This window comes from Bidens hawaiensis, unplaced genomic scaffold (genome assembly GCF_021521415.1).
Source record: "Bidens hawaiensis isolate Kalapana, Puna unplaced genomic scaffold, B.hawaiensis_p1.1 tig00020431_1, whole genome shotgun sequence".
Taxonomy (NCBI): domain Eukaryota; kingdom Viridiplantae; phylum Streptophyta; class Magnoliopsida; order Asterales; family Asteraceae; genus Bidens; species Bidens hawaiensis.
Window position 1 is genome coordinate 59,072 of NW_027493117.1, and position 12,745 is coordinate 71,816.

The following is a 12,745-nucleotide window of genomic DNA, read 5'->3' on the forward strand; positions in this document are numbered from 1 at the left end:
ATTGTTTTTTATTATGTTCTTCGCCTCGACCCGACCTGAACAACGACCGACCCGAAAAATTTGAACACCGAAAATATGGGACCCTATTGGCAAAAAATCCTGGGTCCGCCACTGGTCTTAGCATGTAGGCCCAACTGTTAATTCTTAAAGTTTAGAAAAGTTATAAAAATATGACAATGCTTTATCATAATAAAGTTTTTGAAAAAAAAAATGAGAGGTTTAGGTAAGTTATGGTGACATCATAGAACATGATATGTAATTACAAAGCTTTAAGTGTGGGATCTTAAGTAATTTTGATATGTATTAACATGATAATTTGTCCGGTCATATTAATTTGAGTACAACATGCGGTATGGATTTAAATTCTTATTCTTACAATATTAATAAAAGAAAATGTTAAAGTTTAGGTGTGAAGCCCACATTTCATCTAATTCCTAATCTCACATCTCATTCATTCTAGATATTCATGGGTCATGAGTCAAAACTATTTTTTCAAATGAGTTATAACATAGTGTGGATTATTTCATTATTGAATCAAGTGTCATTTCGTACCTAAGTTTTGACCAACTACACAACTTTAGTACCTTATATTTCTTGCAAATCAACACATGGTGTTTCCAAAATCATGCTATTTTAGTACTTTTTGTTAACCCTGTTTGTTTTTTCCATTAAGTCTACATTAAATTAATTCACAAGTATTTTGAGAATCACTACTGAAATAACAGACCTTATTTATCTTTACCATTTGACAAAAACCGAATAATACACGGGTTCAAAAGCTAGTAGATCAATATACTAGTAATCTCCAACATTCAACATCACCACTCAACCTTACCACTTAACCTAAGTTATACACATGATTGCTCATTTCTTTTTCTTTTTAATATAGTTTATATTTAATATTTATAATGTTTTTCAAGATAGTATTTAATAAATTGATCATATGATAAGAAAAAAATGAAAACTACATTACATTTAATTAAAAAAATACATATTATAAACTAAAAAAACACTAGATTGTTAGGCCATATTTTTCTACGAATTTTTCTCTTTAACAGCGCCACTTCGAGGCGATCTAATAAAACTAACGGTCAATATTTCGTATTATGATATCGAAATCTTTTCGCTCGACCTCTTAATCGGAAGCTTTTCCTTTAAATGAATCTTTTATCCTTCTATTTTAGCTGCCTCATAGCTTAACTTCTCTTTCAACCACATCTTTTTGATTTGTAAATCTTTAAACTTTGCAAATCCATCCTTTATAACTTCCAATTTGGATATTCATTTTCTTCATGGGGATCCCACCTTTGCTTTGTCCCTCCTCATGGGAAGTTGTTATTCCATCGGTTCTTCAACCTCCAAATAATTCAAATTAAGGTCAACACTATAATATGCATCCAAACTACCCATGCTAAATTCTCTAAGCCATGCTAAATTCTCTACTTTTAGATGTTTTTGTCCTTTTTGCCGAATCAACATCATTCGGAACCGAAAAGCAGTTCAGACAAACCCTAGCAATATCCTAACATATCGGGTAGGGAAGACATTTTTATGTTTAGAAACATATCGCTCGTTAGTTAGCTTGTAAACATAAGTGTCGCTACCATCACTCTTTCGATTGTTGAGAGCATTGTTGTTAAAACCGTTAAACCACATTATTTTCTATTCATCTCTCTCCACTTTCCAATTAGATAACGGCTGTAACATTCTTTAAATTTCGCATCTTAAAACCCGACGCATTTTTTTATTTTATTTATTTGCTTATTTAATTATTTATTTATTTGTTAACATCAAATATAAAAAATATACGAACCTAACCTTTAACTAAACTTTGATCATCCTTTGCACCCTTGACCAAAGTGGACGGACCAAATAGCAAATAATATTAAAAAAAACCCTTCTTCTTCCTTCCTAACCATTCCCGCCGTCACCTCTCTCTCTACCATTGCAACTCGCGTTTTTCGGCTAAAATCATGGAATTGATTACACAAAAATGATTCTCCATTAATATGCGATTCCTCTGACACCTTAAACTTGGAAATCGATTAAAATTGACAGCTAATTCGTTGCAATTGAACCCGCGACCGTGTGAACCTAGTTACACTATAAATACATGACCAATTTACAATTAAACTCGCTAACACATCCCTCTCAACCTCGCGAACCATAACCCTAACTCAATTCTCTATACGAAACTGTTAAGATCGGATTTAAATTCTAGTTTAAGCCGGCAGCATTTTCTGCAATCAACCCTTAATTCGTTATGTTATCTGGTAATTATTACATGCTTATAGTTAGTTTTTATCTGTTAATCAAAAGCCCTAAGTCAATTAAACCAATTTAAGAATTAAGGCTTATGGATTTAAATTATGAAATTGAACCTGCGGATATATTTAATTAGTTTCAATATCTAACTAAGTTAGACACCTGCCATCATGGCAGGTGCATTTGTGTTAACCTTCGAACCGGCTTGGAGGCGCGGGTTCGAACCCCTCCCGGCCCGGTTTTAATTAATTTGCTTATTTCTTTTGTTTTTTTTACATTTTAATCATAATATAATACCTAATAAACCTTATTTTGTTAAAACCGAACCTCAAACTATTATTTTTCGGACCGTTAAGCTTTTTTCATGACAACATATACATGCACAAATATATATATATATATATATATATATATATATATATATATATATGGGAAGTATAGAATGAAAACCCATTTGAGATGTGAAAACCCATGAAAACCCTATGTAACATCGTCTTTTTTTTGCACACGTAATATATGTTGTAACATTTAATATAACACATCAAAAAATAAAAATAAAAATTCTTTTGCTATTTTTTAACATTTTTTTACTAATTTGTTTATATGTTTTTAGGAGCTAGAAAAAGTTATATTTATGTTTATATTTTTTATCATCTTTAATTGTGTACGACATGATTCAAATTTTAATTAAAAACATGTGGTTGAGGATGGGTTTCCAGAGTTTCACAACTCAAGTGGGTTTTAATTTAAACCTAACCCTATATATATATATATAGGGTTGGTTTCATTTGAGAACTCAAAAAAAGTTAAGAACTTTTAGGAACTATTTAAAACCAAATATTCTTTTAACTCTTTTTATATATTAACATTATTTGAGACTTATTTTATCATATTTATAAAAAAAAAATTTAATTACATATATAAATCACAAGTTACACATGTGTAAAATTTATGTGATAAAAATTTACATATATGTAAAAAATCCATAGATATGCGTAAAAAAAACTAATTTTTATAATTGTAATCGTAAATATAGATGTCAAAAGTGATAAAACTACACTTAAATAACATTAACATACAAAAACTTTTATAAAAAAAACGTTAGTTATTAAGAGTTCCTTCAAGTTCTTAAATAATTTAGGAGTTCTCAAATGATACTAATCATATATATATATATATATATATATATATATATATATATATATAATTTGAATACCAATAAACATATATGCTTTCGTCTTATATTAAAATGAAACGATCTATCTTAAGAGGTTCAAAATAAATTTCCTTTTCAACTTTTTCTTCGTTAATGCATATATAACTCTTGATTAATATTTAATAAATATGATATATTGTGCTTATAAATAATTAATATTGTTTATTGATAATGATTGTTTATAAATACATATAATAGATAGATAGATATTATAAACAATATTTCTTCTTCAAAATATACATATAGATATATATTATATAATGATTACTTATTCTATTATAATAATAATAATAATAATAACAATAATAATAATAATAACAACAGCAACAACGATGGTAATAATAATATTAAATAACAAATATAATAATGATGTAACCCGAAAGGACTACAAATTATTTAAATCGATTAATAACCTTATCAATTAAACTAATAATTCGTTAATCTTAAAAACTCTAATCCATTATAAGTCTTGTTAATATTAATTTATACTATATTTAACGACTAGGAATCCTTTTCGGCAAGTCTCGAGGAGCTCGATTGTTTTCACTTTAATTGTCTGTTGTCGTTTCATCTTCACTAATCTGCTCGCTAAAGATAAGTAAATTCACATTCCCCTTTTTACCGTTTTATATTTTGGGGACGTTATTACGTTCACAAACTCAATTACTTTATTTCACACTACACTTCTATTATTTGCGTTATATGATATTGCTTAATTAGTTATACGTGCAAATGTGACTATGTGTTTATTTTATGTTCTGGTGGTTGGTATCTCATCATCATCATTGTTAGGGCACGGATTTTCAGTATCCTCAGCAAATATTATATTCAGAACGAATCCAGGTATGCGGTATCCTCCAAGGTAACAGGTATCCTAATTATGATATATAACTAACGCAATATTTGCTACTTTCCATGTTTACCAGGTTAAAGACCGTTGCTTGATCTCCCGGAGACTCGCGCTTTCAGTTGATAGATCGTGGCATAAAAGGAAACGTGTTGATTGAGAGATTAACGGCTAAGTAGATTTAATCCAAAAGTTTCCTAAATTATAGGCAATAGTTGGTAGACTTTGTTTATTATAAGTAGAACTCTAAACAATGATCATAACACACACTCTAGCACTCGAGAACTTACTAGTACTCGCATTCTCTGTAATCACGATCAAGTTTGTGCTTCACATTTGTAATCACCTTTATTATTAATAAACCGGTGGTAATAGTTTTCACCACCCGGGGTTTTTTTCTTGTTATCCTAAGGATAACATGTTTTTTCCTCGCAACAAATCTCTGTGTTCATACTATCTTTACAAGCACCTAGTCCCGATTTACTAAATTGGTTACAAAATCACTGTTGTTAATTTTTGACCAAAACAATTTGGCGCCCACCGTGGGGCTCACGGTGCTTTAATCCATTAAATTCGTTTATTTCATTCCCAATCACTTTTCACTTTTTTAACAATGGCCTCACAACCAAAAACTAGTTCAGTCTTTACTTCGGTGGTCACTACTGCTTCAAGTGTCAACCCAAGACCTTCACTATTGCCGAAGAAAAATATTCAACCTAGAGGAGAACTTCCACCATTCGCGTGATCCTCTACACGGGTAGACCCGGTTATTTCTAACAATGATATTTTTGTTTTGATGAAACAGGTCAAAACGCACATGGAGCAGCAAGAAAAGACCAACTCAAGGCTATTTAAGGAGATTGAAGGAATCAAAAAGAAGCCAGGGCAGAAGGCTACTCCAATCATGCCCAGGGTTCTTGATTCTGGTTCTCTAGGATCAACCATCCTTCAAAATCCCGGATCCTTGGGGACACAATCAACAAGGACTCCGTCTCAGCAGCAATCCGGATACGGAGGAACTTATCTTCCGATATCCTCGGAATTATCTAGACTAACGAGGCCAGAATTCATCAACATGCAGCCTCGTTCAACCATGCCAGCCGGCATATTCTCATCAGGATCTCCCATGGTGTCCTCTGAAGTGCATGTTGGAGATGACATCCCAATGCAGGCGTCGCCTTATCCTGAGGATACCCTCAATGGAGGAACTAGCCGTCAAGGCTCAGGATACCAGAGACCTAACCATGACCTCGGTAACAGTTTATTTAATTCTAACTTATACACTAACCGTGGACATGTGCAGGATAAGGGGATAACCCCCGAGATAGCCAGGGAACTGTAGAAAATGAAGGATATGATTTCCAGTATCCTGGGGATAATACGCCCCATAGCTTAAGTGCCCGCAGGTAGCCATAAGTTATCTAGGTTTACTTGGCCTATATGTGACGTGGAGATCCCCAAGAAGTTCCAGACGCCCAGCATGAAGCTCTACGACGGCACTACGGATCCTGAGGAACATGTAGCTCAGTACAGAGAAAGGATGGTGATCAACCCCATCCCCATTGACATCAAAGAAGCTTGCCTATGCAAGGGATTCGGCTCAACATTAACGGGGCCGTCACTCAAATGGTTATTGAGTATTCCTTCCAACACGATTACATCATTTTCTCATTTGATTAATTTGTTCAATAACCAATTTTCTTGTAGTAGATCTTTTGAGAAAATGACAGGTGACTTACATAGAATTGTTCAGCGTAATAATGAATCCTTAAGGGATTACATAACCAGATTTAGCAAGGAAGCTTTGGAGATCCCCAACCTTGACATGGCAGCTGCTGTCGAGGCCTTCAAAATGGGACTAAGGAAGGATTCTCTTTTCTATGATGACCTTGTTATGAAAAGCCCGGATCCATCAAAGACAAGTCCAAATGGTGTGCATTCCATGAAGACGACGGCCATCGCACTGAAGATTGCATAGCATTTCGGAAAGAAATATGATATCTTCTCAGCAAAGGATACCTGAAGGAACTATTGGGAAAAACAAGAACAAGAGTCAGGATCCTGTCAAGATACCTGAAAGGGCACATTCTCCTCCACCCGGAGCTAAGGTTGTATCATTTATCTCAGGAGGATCCGACATCTGTGGAACCTCATATTCAGCAGCTAAGAAGCATTCCAGAGAAACAAAAATTGACAACGGAGAAAGATGTAACATCCCGAAATTTCAAGATAATATTAATTATATTACTTAATAATAGAGGGAAAGTTTACTCGGGTTGTCAGGAAATAAATAAAGAATAGGAGTTGGTATGGGTCGGGCTAGTGTCGGGTAATGGATGTGGGTTATGGACTTGGATTAATTGAGATGGGTTAAATGAGAATGGGATTTCGGGGGTACAAATACCCCCAAAATCCCAAAATATCTTCATTCTATCTTTATCCAAGCACACTCCACACACACATTCTAACCGATCAAGATTCGAAGCCGAGACCCGAGATTTTGTTGATAGATCTGAGTTGGTAAGTCAGCCGAGCTCAGTTAAGGAAGGGATTTACAGCTATCAGAAAGAAGCAGAGTTCAGGTGAGTTTCTAGCCCCATTTATGTGTTACGTTTTCGGGGCTGTGTGCATACTCGATGTGAAGTGTGAATACACTTACTTTAAGTGGTAAGTGTATGCTATAGATGTTATATGAGGTATATATTTATAATGCTTGTCGGTACGTGAACGATCTTCGGATATTGCACGTATCGCCAAGGATAGTGGTTGCCAAGTGGTTGATAGTGTGTATGAATGTTGTGATGTGACTTGTTCACTACGTAAATACTAAACTAATATGAGTGTGACCAAGGCAGGTTGAGGTAGAGTGTGTTAGAGGTAGCAGGAGACTAGTAAGGGTGTTAGTGGCATAGCGTGAGTGCGTGATAGGGAAAGCCTATACGTGCCTTCGTTATTAGTGGCATAGCGTGAGTGCGTGATAGGGAAAGCCTATACGTGCCTTCGTTATTAGTGGTATAGCGTGAGTGCGTGATAGGGAAAGCCTATACGTGCCTTCGTTATTAAGTGGCATAGCGTGAGTGCGTGATAGGGAAAGCCTATACGTGCCTTCGTTATTAAGTGGCATAGCGTGAGTGCGTGGTAGGGAAAGCCTATACGTGCCTTCGCTATTAAGTGGCATAGCGTGAGTGCGTGATAGGGAAAGCCTATACGTGCCTTCGTTATTAAGTGGCATAGCGTGAGTGCGTGGTAGGGAAAGCCTATACGTGCCTTCGCTATTAAGTGGCATAGCGTGAGTGCGTGATAGGGAAAGCCTATACGTGCCTTCGTTATTAAGTGGCATAGCGTGAGTGCGTGGTAGAGAAAGCCTATACGTGCCTTCGCTATTAAGTGGCATAGCGTGAGTGCGTGATAGGGAAAGCCTATACGTGCCTTTGTAATTAAGTGGCTAAGCTGTAGGGGTAATTAAGTGGTTAAACAGTGGCATGTTAGACAGTGGATTATGTGTCTCCGGATACGTATATATATTGTATGAAGTGGTTGTATGATAAGTTGCTTGATTAACTAGAACTCACTCAGCGTAGCTGACTTTTAGTATGCACGCAGGTGAGCTGATTATAGAGTTAGCATGAGGATGACACACGGCATGGATTGAACGGCTGGCATCTGAAGAAAGAAGTAAAGATGTTTTGAAAATAAAGTTTTGTGTTATGGTATCAAAGAAAAGATTTAAAGTTTTGTAACAAATGATTGATGTTTTATATTCCGCGAAAAGTTTTAATAAACTCTGATTTGAAGAACTGTGTTTATGAGTAAATCCGACGCTAAAGTAGGGTCACCGGGTTCGGGGCCTTACAAAAGACCACTCCGCACTTCCACTCTGACAACTCAAAGGATCATATCCTTCGACGAGGAATACTGATGTGATCTTGTGGATCCCAACCATGATGGTTTGGTAATCACTTTATGTATAGCTAACTGTTTTGTGCGTAGGATACTCGTTGATAGAGGAAGCTTTGTGAACATTACCCAAATGGATACCTTAAGGAAGATGGATATCCCGGAAACGGAGATTGTCCCAAAATCCTCAGTTCTTGTAGGATTCAGTGGCAAGACCAAGAACACTTTGGGAGAAATCAAACTTCCAATATATATTGAAGGAACTAACTCTCTACAAAAATTTTGTGTTATTGACTCATTATATTGTTGTAATGTGATATTAGGCAGGCCCTGGATCCACAGCATGAAGGCAGTACCCTCAACTTATCATTAATGTGTGAAACTACCAAGTCCTTGGGGGGTTATCAAGATTGAAAGCGATCAGCAAGATGCCAAAGAATGTTATGCATCATCAATAAAGTGGACTACATAGCCTACTCAAGCATAGCAATTACAGAAACAACAAGGGAAAGTCCTGCAGGCAAGAGAGCAGGATGTAAAAGAAGTATCTTTGAATCCTCAGGATACTGAGATCAAGGTATTATTAGGAACAAGTATTCCTGAGGATATTGAGATGGAGTTGATATCCTTCCTAAAGAAAAGAGCTTCTACCTTCGCCTGGAAACATGAAGATATAACAGGTATCTCTAAATCTATAATTACTCATAAACTTGGTATAGATAAATCTTTCAGGCTGGTACATCAAAAGCGAAGGAAGTTTGCTCCTGAGAGAAACGTTATCATACAAGAGGAAGTGCAGAAACTGCTCAAAACCAAGATGATAAGAGAGGTCCAATATCCTAGATGGTTGGCCAATCTAGTTGTTGTCCAGAAGAAAAATGGAAAGTGTGTGTGGACTTCACAGACCTGAATAAGGCCTGTCCAAAAGACCCATTCCCACTCCCACACATGACTCAATGGTGGATGCAACTGCTGGCCACGAGCTGCTAACCTTCATGGATGCATCCTCAGGATTTCATCAAATTCAAATGGAGCCTTTTGATCAGGAAGATATAGCCTTCATGACTCTCACAGGTATATACTGTTATACTGCAATGCCTTTTGGACTAAAAAATGCAGGTGCAACATACCAGAGGCTAGTCAACATGATGTTCAAAGACCAGCTGGGGGACACGATGGAAGTTTACATAGGCGACATGGTGGTAAATTCAAGAAAGGCTGAGGACCATCTCAAAGACTTGGCAACAGCATTTGACATTCTGGATGAGTATAACATGAAGCTGAACCCAGCCAAGTGTCATTTTTGTGTCAAAGCAGGAAAGTTCCTTGGATATATGGTTACCAAGAGAGGAATAGAAGCAAGCCCTGAGCAGATCAAAGCCATCCTGGACATCAAGTCACCAAGAAATGTCAAAGATCTTCAAAGATTGACCGGAAGAATAGCTACACTTAACAAGTTCATCTCAAGATCTTCAGAGAAGTGTAAAGACTTCTATGATATCCTGAGGAAGAATCATTCAAATGGGGAGAGAAGCAAGAAAAAGCATTGGTATCCTTGAAGGAATACTTATCCTCAGCACCACTCCTAATGAAGCCGGTCGATGGTGAACCATTACCCTTGTACTTAGCTGTTTCTGGAAGTGCAATAAGTGCTGTCTTAGTCAAAGATCACCAAGGTCAACAGCATCCAATATATTATGTAAGTAAAAGTCTACTAGATGCTGAATCCAGGTATTCTTATCTTGAAAAGTTGATTTTAGCACTCATAATGGCTTCTACCAAATTAAGACATTATTTTGAAACTCATGTTATTCATGTGAAAACTAACTATCCTATTAAAGCTGTTTTGAGAAAACCATAAATGTCAGGTAGGATGGCAAAGTGGGCTGTGAAGCTTAGTGCATACGATATCTTGTATGAACCAAGGACAGCCATAAAATCTCAAGCACTTGCCGACTTTGTGGCTGATTTTAGCCAGGATATACTTGAGGAAGTAAAAAAGGAAGTTCAACAACTGGAGATTAAGGAGAGTTGGATTTTGCATACCGATGGTGCCTCCAACATAAGAGAAACAGGTCTAGGTATCCTACTAAAATCGCCACAGGGGGACATAATACCTCTATCTATATCTTGTGAATTTCAGACTACTAATAATGAGGCTGAATATGAAGCCTTAATAGCTGGTTTGCAGTTAGCTAAGGATATGAAGGTCAGGTATCTTCAAGTTTATGTTGATTCTTTGTTGTTAGCTAACCATTTTAATGGCTCTTACGCAGTGAATGCAGAAAACTTAGTAAAATATTTAGAAATAGTTAAGAAATTAGCTATGTGTTTCGAAACATTTGATATAGTACATGTACCAAGGGAAGAGAACACTGAAGCAGATGCCTTAGCAAATTTGGCATCAGCTCTCAAGATACCAGATGATGTCAAGATACCTATCGTGCATATCTTGACTCCAGCAACGAAGGAGAACCAAGAAGTCCTGGAGACTTCGAATCCTGAAGATAATCCAATATCCTGGACCCATCCCATAATGCGGTATCTTCAAGATAATGAGATTCCAGAAGGAGAAAATCCAAGGGCTTTCCGAATGAAGGTATCCTAGTACATTGTTTTAAATAATGTTTTGTATAGAAAATCACTTGCAGGTCCATACTTGAGATGCTTGGAATATCAAGAAGCACAAGAAGTTCTGAAGGACATACATGAAGGTGATTACGGAAACCACACCGGGGGCAGAGCCTTAGCATCCAAGATACTGAGGACAGGTTACTTCTGGCCAACCATGAAGAAGAACGCAATGAACTTCTCCAGAAAATGTGATGCTTGTAAAAAACACAACAACATCCTGCATCAACCAGTTGAACCATTATATCCTATCATATCCCTGTGGCCATTTATGAAGTGGGGAATGGATATTGTGGGAAAGCTGCCCAAGGCTCCTGGTGGAAAGGTTTTTATGCTAGCCATGACAGATTACTTCTCCAAGTGGATCGAAGCAGAGGCATTTTCCAAGTTAAAGAAAAGGATGTGATCTCATTCATCAAGCGCAACATCCTAACAAGGTTTGGTATCCCGGCAGAGATTGTCTGTGACAATGGATCACAGTTCATCGGTAGTAGAACAACCAACTTTTGTGAAAGTTGGGGAATCAAGATGGTGACTTCAACTCCAGTACCTCCTCAAGCCAATGGTCAAGCAGAGTCAAGTAACAAGATCACCATCAACAATTTAAAGAAGAAATTGGGATCCAAGAAGGGAAGATAGGCTGAAGAACTACCATTTATTCTTTGGGCTGATAGAACCACTTCAAAAAATGCAACAGGATAAACACCTTTCTCCTTAATATTTGGGGCCGAAGCTGTTATCCCTACAGAGATGGTGATCCCCACAGCAAGAACAAGCATCCAAGATACTGAGTCCAACAACCAAAGCCTTACTGAATACCTAGATACCATTGATGAACTCAGAGATCATGCCAAGATCAGGATGGCAGCATACCAACAAAGGATAGCCCAGTCCTACAACAAGAATATTCGGATTCGAAGATTCCAAGTAGGAGATATGGTGTTAAGAAAGGCATTTCAGAATACCACTAACCCAGCAGATGGAAAGCTAGCTCTAAAGTGGGAAGGTCCTTACTTGATTGATTCAGAAGCAGGAAAAGGGGCCTACAGGTTAATCACTATGGAAGGTATCCCTATACCAAGAGCTTGGAATGCTATCCATCTTAAGGCATATTTTTGCTAGTATCCTTAACTGGTATGTTCGTATCCTCAATAATTCAGGATAAAGGTATGTCCCTTCATCTATTATTACATATTTAAACTTTTTATTATCAAGTTTACTGACTTAAGCATCGAGGGGTGTTAGCCAGGCTAACACCCACCCCTCGTCAAGGGTTTAGTGTTTTTGCAGTTATCCCAAGGATACGTTATCTTCACAACAGTCAGAGGCTGATCACCTCACACACGAATAAGATATCCCTGATATCTCCTGAGGTTTAAAGGTTTTCACCTTTCCAACGAACGCCTGGAGCTCACGAATAAGATATCTTGGATATCTCCTAAGGTTTAAAGGTCTTCACCTTTCCAACGAACGCCTGGAGCGCACGATGAGTCGGGTATAGTTCGAGGTAGGCGGACCAGACCAGCTGATAATTCGTTTGTCATTGGCTATATACCGAATCCTTAAGATAAGTGGCAGACGTGTCACACATACGGTTTATAACATTTTTATGTTATCTCAAGTTTTGGCATTTACATGCCCGTACGTTTGGGACTTTCCCCAGTATTATCTCAAGCTTAGACATTTTCATGTCTCTCAAGTAAAGGCCTAGTCGCCAATGCAAAGGCTTTATCGCCAGTAAATGGGCTTTATCGCCAAGATTACCTAACTTTGCTTTGACAGATTGAAGATCGGACAATCACTAAATTGAGAGATTTTACAAGGTTTTTTTTTACTTAGTAAAACTCAAGAAACATGATACTCCAAAAAGCTCAACAATTGGGGACATC